Genomic DNA, 6185 nt, shown 5'->3' with positions numbered 1-6185 from the left:
TTATTTGTTAAAAGTTTGAAAATTTTTCTCGCATTGAACAATAGTTGATTTATTTGCCCCGCATCGGAAAGGTATTTCAAAGCCATATGGTAGAGAGACAAATGCCGCAAAAGTGACACAAATATAACAATAAAATGTTAAAATTTATGTTACTCATGTCAAAGTTTCATTCATAAAAGCGAGATTACAATGAAATTTATTGGAAATATCACATTTTGACAGAGCTGACTGAGAAAGAATCTGAGATGATCGTAAACAAAACCTCATCTATAAATAATAATGTTTACTCCAAAAAATTTTACAGCGAATTTAGGAAAATTTTACTTTTTTTTTTGTGTTTCACCCTCGGATTTCACGAGAAATTGTTAATTTTTTGTTTTATTGTTTTAGATGGGTGAAGGATATTAATACTCAAAGAACAAAAAAAAACGAAAGAAGAAGTGCAACAGGTGCTTTGTTTACAAAATATATATATGTCTTTAGACATCCAACATATATTTTGCCTACTCTCCCACACAGAACGTCACGCACACGCCTACAACCGGATATGAAAATTCTCCTTAACTTGTTGTTTACTAATGTTTTATCCCTACTTTACCTTATTTTAATATTTTTTTTATGATTGTTTGTGTTACACAGAAAAAAGTTTCCGAGAACCATCCAATATGCAAAATTTTTAATGCGCTTCATTAGCAAAGTTTTGATAAAATTTAATACCGATCACCGCAACATCATCAGATAACATGACAAGTTTTATGAGATGAGGAAGATAGAGCGTAGGAGTGCAAAAAACAACGTAAGTTACGTTCATTCATTCATGATTTCTCGAATTAATTTATGCCACGCTTAATGGGGATTCGCCAGAAGAAGAAAATATGCTCGTGGATATCTTATCATTTATTTTTCTCTAATTTCATACTTTTTTCTTTTCTTTTAAGCGGTATGTTGAGCGAAGAAAACGCAATAGAAACAGGATACCACGTGGGCGATCGTATGGAAAATGAAAAGTTTAATGATGATGGGCAGAAACGAAGCAAAAACAAAGCCCAGAGGATTTCCCAAGTGAGGTAAGGTAAACAAACTCTCAATAATTAATACGTAATTATTGAAGTTTTTTGTTTCGCGGAATTCGGTAAACCTTAAAAGAAAATTTAATTACTTTTTGACGATGTATGAAATTTTTCAATCGAAAAATATGTTGCTTCCTTTCATATCTAAGGGCGTTCTCATCCTTTTTTTTCTCAAAATGATGATTTGAAGAAAAACTGCAATATTGTTGCTTAGAAACAAAAATAGCAAGTTCAATAAATTGATATCAATGGTTGACAAATCCCTCCTTTGTCGTCATTTTTGTCATAAATTGTAGGTACATTGTAATTGTCAATGCAAAAAAACATCTTATTGTCCATAGAAACGTGTCCATTATAATTTTTTTTTATATTTTTCAAGAAAACTCTGCCTAAAATGTAGGTTTGCCTTAAAAAAGCAATCTATCGGAACTTGATATTCATAAAAAAAAGTTCAATAAAAATTTTTGCTCAAAAAATTCCATTTTGAAAATAAAGGAACGAATGATATCATCATCTCAATTTTGTCATCATTACCAACAAGCAGCATCATCGCGCGTCTTATAAACTACTTAAAATAATATATCCCATATTATACACAAGCAAGTATCTCACTGAATGTTTTAATTTTCCGTAAATGGTAAATAATACATAAACAAGTTCCTGATTTCATTTTTAAAAATATTTTTCTTTCTTTTTTTTACATTTTTTTAAATAAATTTTTCGACTAAATGGAATGAATATCTTGAAACGTTTTGAGAAAACATTGATTAATTTTAACAAAAACATCTAATATGCTAATTAGAAAGAGGTTTCATTGCTTCTGACAAAAAAGGAAATGCAAAATTAATCTTTTTTACTTTTATTTTGTGATAACGCCCGACGGCTTTATTTTTCGAAAATTGACGCAAAACTTATTTCCGAGAAAAAATTAAAAGAAAATAAAATTTGAATGAAATTCTTTTCTTTTATGACTTTTTTCGTCATTACACACGAAAGCGCGGAAGAAACGTGTTTTCTTTTAGTGCCTACTAAAATTCGCAAATTGATTATTTTATTACAATTCTTCTGAATGTCTGTCATATATCTATTTTTGCGTTTCATTCATTCATTAGCGCTCAATTACGAACGATTTTTCATCATTAGAATATGTGATGCGCTATCAATTCTAAAAATATTCTCACAATAAATAGGAGAGAAAGTGTTGTAACGATTTATTATGCACGTGCATGTAACGCCATCCGATAGCCATGGAGGTGAGATAAGTTACTCACGTCATTATTACGCGAGAACAGATTTGCCGCAGTGACGACAAGCAAAAATTGTTATTAGATAAGTTTTTCTTCTCATTATTCTTTTTTATTTATTTATCATTACAGAGGCGGACAGGAAATTCATGTTGCTGATGAGGAAAAATCATCAATGGAGACGCCTTGCTTGTGTCGTGCGATGTCATTAACGAGATTTTCCGTCAATTTTCACCTAATTTGCGACATTACTCGCATTTTTTTAGCACGAGATCCGAAGCAACAAGTGTTGAAAGTACTTTCCTTTGAAGATATTTTTTTCGAGATTTGTTTGAGAATCCGAAGAGAGCAGAATTTCTTGTTTTGTGAATGAGAATCAGAGCACACGACGCATGCGTTTCGTCGTGAAAAACGGAAAATATTGTCGTCTTGCTCTTTCGATTTGGAAACACCGGTTATGAATGAACGTACATGAAAAAAATATCTTGAGAGAGTTATCTTCGCTGAAGTTCGAAAAAAATTAGAGTCGAATACATAACAAACGAAAAAAAAAAACAACAACAACAGCAGATACAATTTAAATGAGAAACACACACACAGAGAGACGCCTTCACATTTTCCGAAAGCGCGGGACATATATAGGAATTGCTCATTCATGGTTTTCGAAAAGCCCACACGATAATGATGACGTCGCCCTACACAAATACACGTTCATTGAGAAACACACACAAACAGAGCAATTGAGAAGAAAAAAAAATTGAGAAGCACACTTTGTTTCATTCATTCATTCTTGCACTGTACAAATAACTGAGCGGCTGCATAAAATAAGATTCGCGCGCGCGATGAATTTTCCGTTTGTTCACGTAAAAAATCTGTGATCTTCTTCTTCATTGCTCTCCCATACACTCTCGTGCACCGTGTGATGCCGTAAAACAAAACGCTCCTAACTCCAAGTAGTCATAGAGCAAAGCAACACGCAAAAACGAGGAGCGAACACAACCCCAAAAGAATAAATAAATATTATAATAATGAAAAACACTTTCAATTATATCGATGTCGCTCCAAGATTCGCATCAATTCAGCTTTTGTCGTCATTCTAATCGGACACGCCGCGCATAAAATTCAAATAAATACAATTAAAATAATTTAATTTAATTTACAAAAATTGTGAATGAACGAAATTTCATTCAAAAAATATTAAAAAAAAAATATCTCACAAAAATCGTCACACACGAAATAAAACAGAAAAGTAGTAAACAGAGACAGAGATATCTGTACGTTTGGTGAAAAGAAATTATATTGAGAAAATGAGAAAATTGAGTTTAGTTTCGTGAAAGGAAGCAGAGTGTTCGCATTCGTGTCGGTTTTTTATTCAAAAATAAATAAAGTGACAAAATCGCGTCGGGAAATAAATAAAATATTTTTTCAAAAAATTATTTTATTTAAAAAAAGTGCAGAGAAATAAACTTATTCTTATGAATATTTACAACAATCAAGAAAGAAAAATAAAAATTAATTGATAAAAAAATTCAGATAAGAAAAGAACAGTAAAAAAGTGGTCTTAAATAAATAAATATTATTAAAACTGAAACAAAACAAAAAATAAAAAACTGTGTTGTGATTTTATTAAAAAAATAATAATAATAAAAATTTATTAAAAAAATAAAAAGTAAGAAAAAATTTTATTTTGAATTAATAAAAAATATGAATAAATCATCAAGGAAATTGTGTCAAAATAACGGAAAAAGTTAACGGAAAAACATATTCCGGGAAATAAGGACAAGGAAATATTTCACATAAGCATTTTAAGCATATGCCCATAGGATATCCGGCCCACGCATATACCTACTTTCATGACGATCCATTTCACTTTTCCCAAAATGTCAGAGGTCATTGCTTTAGATTAGAAGTATTATAAACAAAAAAATAAGTGCGAAGGTGTTATTTTTTATACGTGAAAATGAGGATAAATTCAGATAAATGTGAAAAAAATACAAAAAAAAAATTAAATTAAAGTCTTTATGAGGACACTTTTGTTCTGAAAGTATATAATTATAATGAATAATAAATATTTAATAAGTGAAAATGAAAATGATTGACTAAATGAAAGGTATTTCTGAGAAACAAAAATGCGTGACGGTGCCTGGATACGGATATATGTTAAGAAAATTTGAATGAAAATGGAAAATTTTTGTTCGAATATTTTTTTTTATTCCAAAGATTAAAAAATTTTTTTTTTCAGATTTTCTTTCATTAAAAAAAAAATATAACAAATATTATTTTTCATTAAAAAAAATATTTTATTTAAAAAAAATATTATATAAATTTTTTATAAAAAAATTATTTTTTTTATAAAAATATATTTTTTTTATAATTTTTTTCCTTTTTTTATAAAAATTTTTATTTAAAAATTTCAAAAAAATTGTTTTTAACTTTCAAACTACCTGTTGCACATCATATTTGCGCAAAATCCACAAATTTTAATTTTAAAGCTCAGTTAAGTCTTTGAAAACTTTTTTTTAAAAACAAAAATTAATGAAAAATGTGATTCACTCGAAAGTGTGTCAAAATCTTTGAAGTATTTTTTTGTATTAATGAAAAAATTGGGGCAAATGTGGCGCCTGTTGAATTTTCTACCAACGACAAAGATCAAAAAAGAGAACAAAAAAAATCGCATTATGATACATCTTCATAAATTTAGTCACGCTTTGATGATTTATTCAATCAATCATTTCAAAAAAACTTTTAAAACAAAAAAAAATATATATTTTTCTATTTTTCCAGGAATTAGTCAATTTATCAAAAGACGAGTTAATTAGTGAAGAGTGCACAAGAGATGAAAAACTAAACAAACATTTATTTTATTTATTGAAGAATTGAAGAAAAATGTGTTAATTGTGGGAAGAAAATGTGCAGTGCTGAATAAATAAATAAATTGAAAAAAAAATATATCAAAGAAAATTTTTAAACAATCATTAATAATCAGTAAGAAAAGTGATTTTTACCCACAAAAGGAAAAAAACGTAAAAAAAATTATTAGATGTTTAAATGTTTTACGACAAAAAGTAATGGAGGCCATTGAATTGAGGTGCCTTAAATGTTATAATTTTCTCCCCATCTCCCAACAATCCAACGAAAACTCCTTCGCTCTTTTCGAGACAACCAACTCCATTGAACACGTAAAAAATGTTAGCTATGCGTCGTGAAAGTGAACAATACTACAATAATAATCAGGCAACAAATATTAATCTGAATATTAACAACAACAGTGAAATTAGTGAAAATAATAACGAAAATAACTCTTCTACTAACACAAATAATAATAGTAATAATAGTAACACAGCAGTAGTCGGAAGTAGCGTTAATGGAAATAATACGGCATCGTCATCAAGCGCATCAATTGTGACACCGAGTGGTTTGCATCAAAATCAATTTTACTCATCAGCCTTCAATTTTAACGGATATGCAGGCGGTGCGTATCCATCTTTAGGCGCTTTTGCAGGTAATTATTTTATTCTGAAATGACAAATTTTGAAAATTATTATTTTTAAATATTGAACATAAAGAAAATGTTTTGAAATGAAATAATTTTAAAATCTCACAAAAATCTTCTTATTGTGTCAAAATTATTTTATGAACTCATTTTTAAAAATTTTATAACGAAAAAAATTTTTTTTTCAATATAAAATATAATTTTTTTTTCTCAAATTAATTTTTTTGAAGAAAAAATTTCAAAAATTATTTAAAAATCAATATTAAACATATTTTAACTAAATTTAACAAAATTTGTGATATTATGTATATAAAAAATTAATTAATTCATTTCATAGAAATTTTGTAAAGGATAAAATATTTTTCTCAAAAAAAATTT

The sequence above is a fragment of the Culicoides brevitarsis genome, chromosome 1 (assembly GCF_036172545.1).
Source record: "Culicoides brevitarsis isolate CSIRO-B50_1 chromosome 1, AGI_CSIRO_Cbre_v1, whole genome shotgun sequence".
Lineage (NCBI taxonomy): Eukaryota > Metazoa > Arthropoda > Insecta > Diptera > Ceratopogonidae > Culicoides > Culicoides brevitarsis.
The sequence above is the reverse complement of the archived record's forward strand: the minus strand, read 5'-3'. Positions refer to the sequence as shown.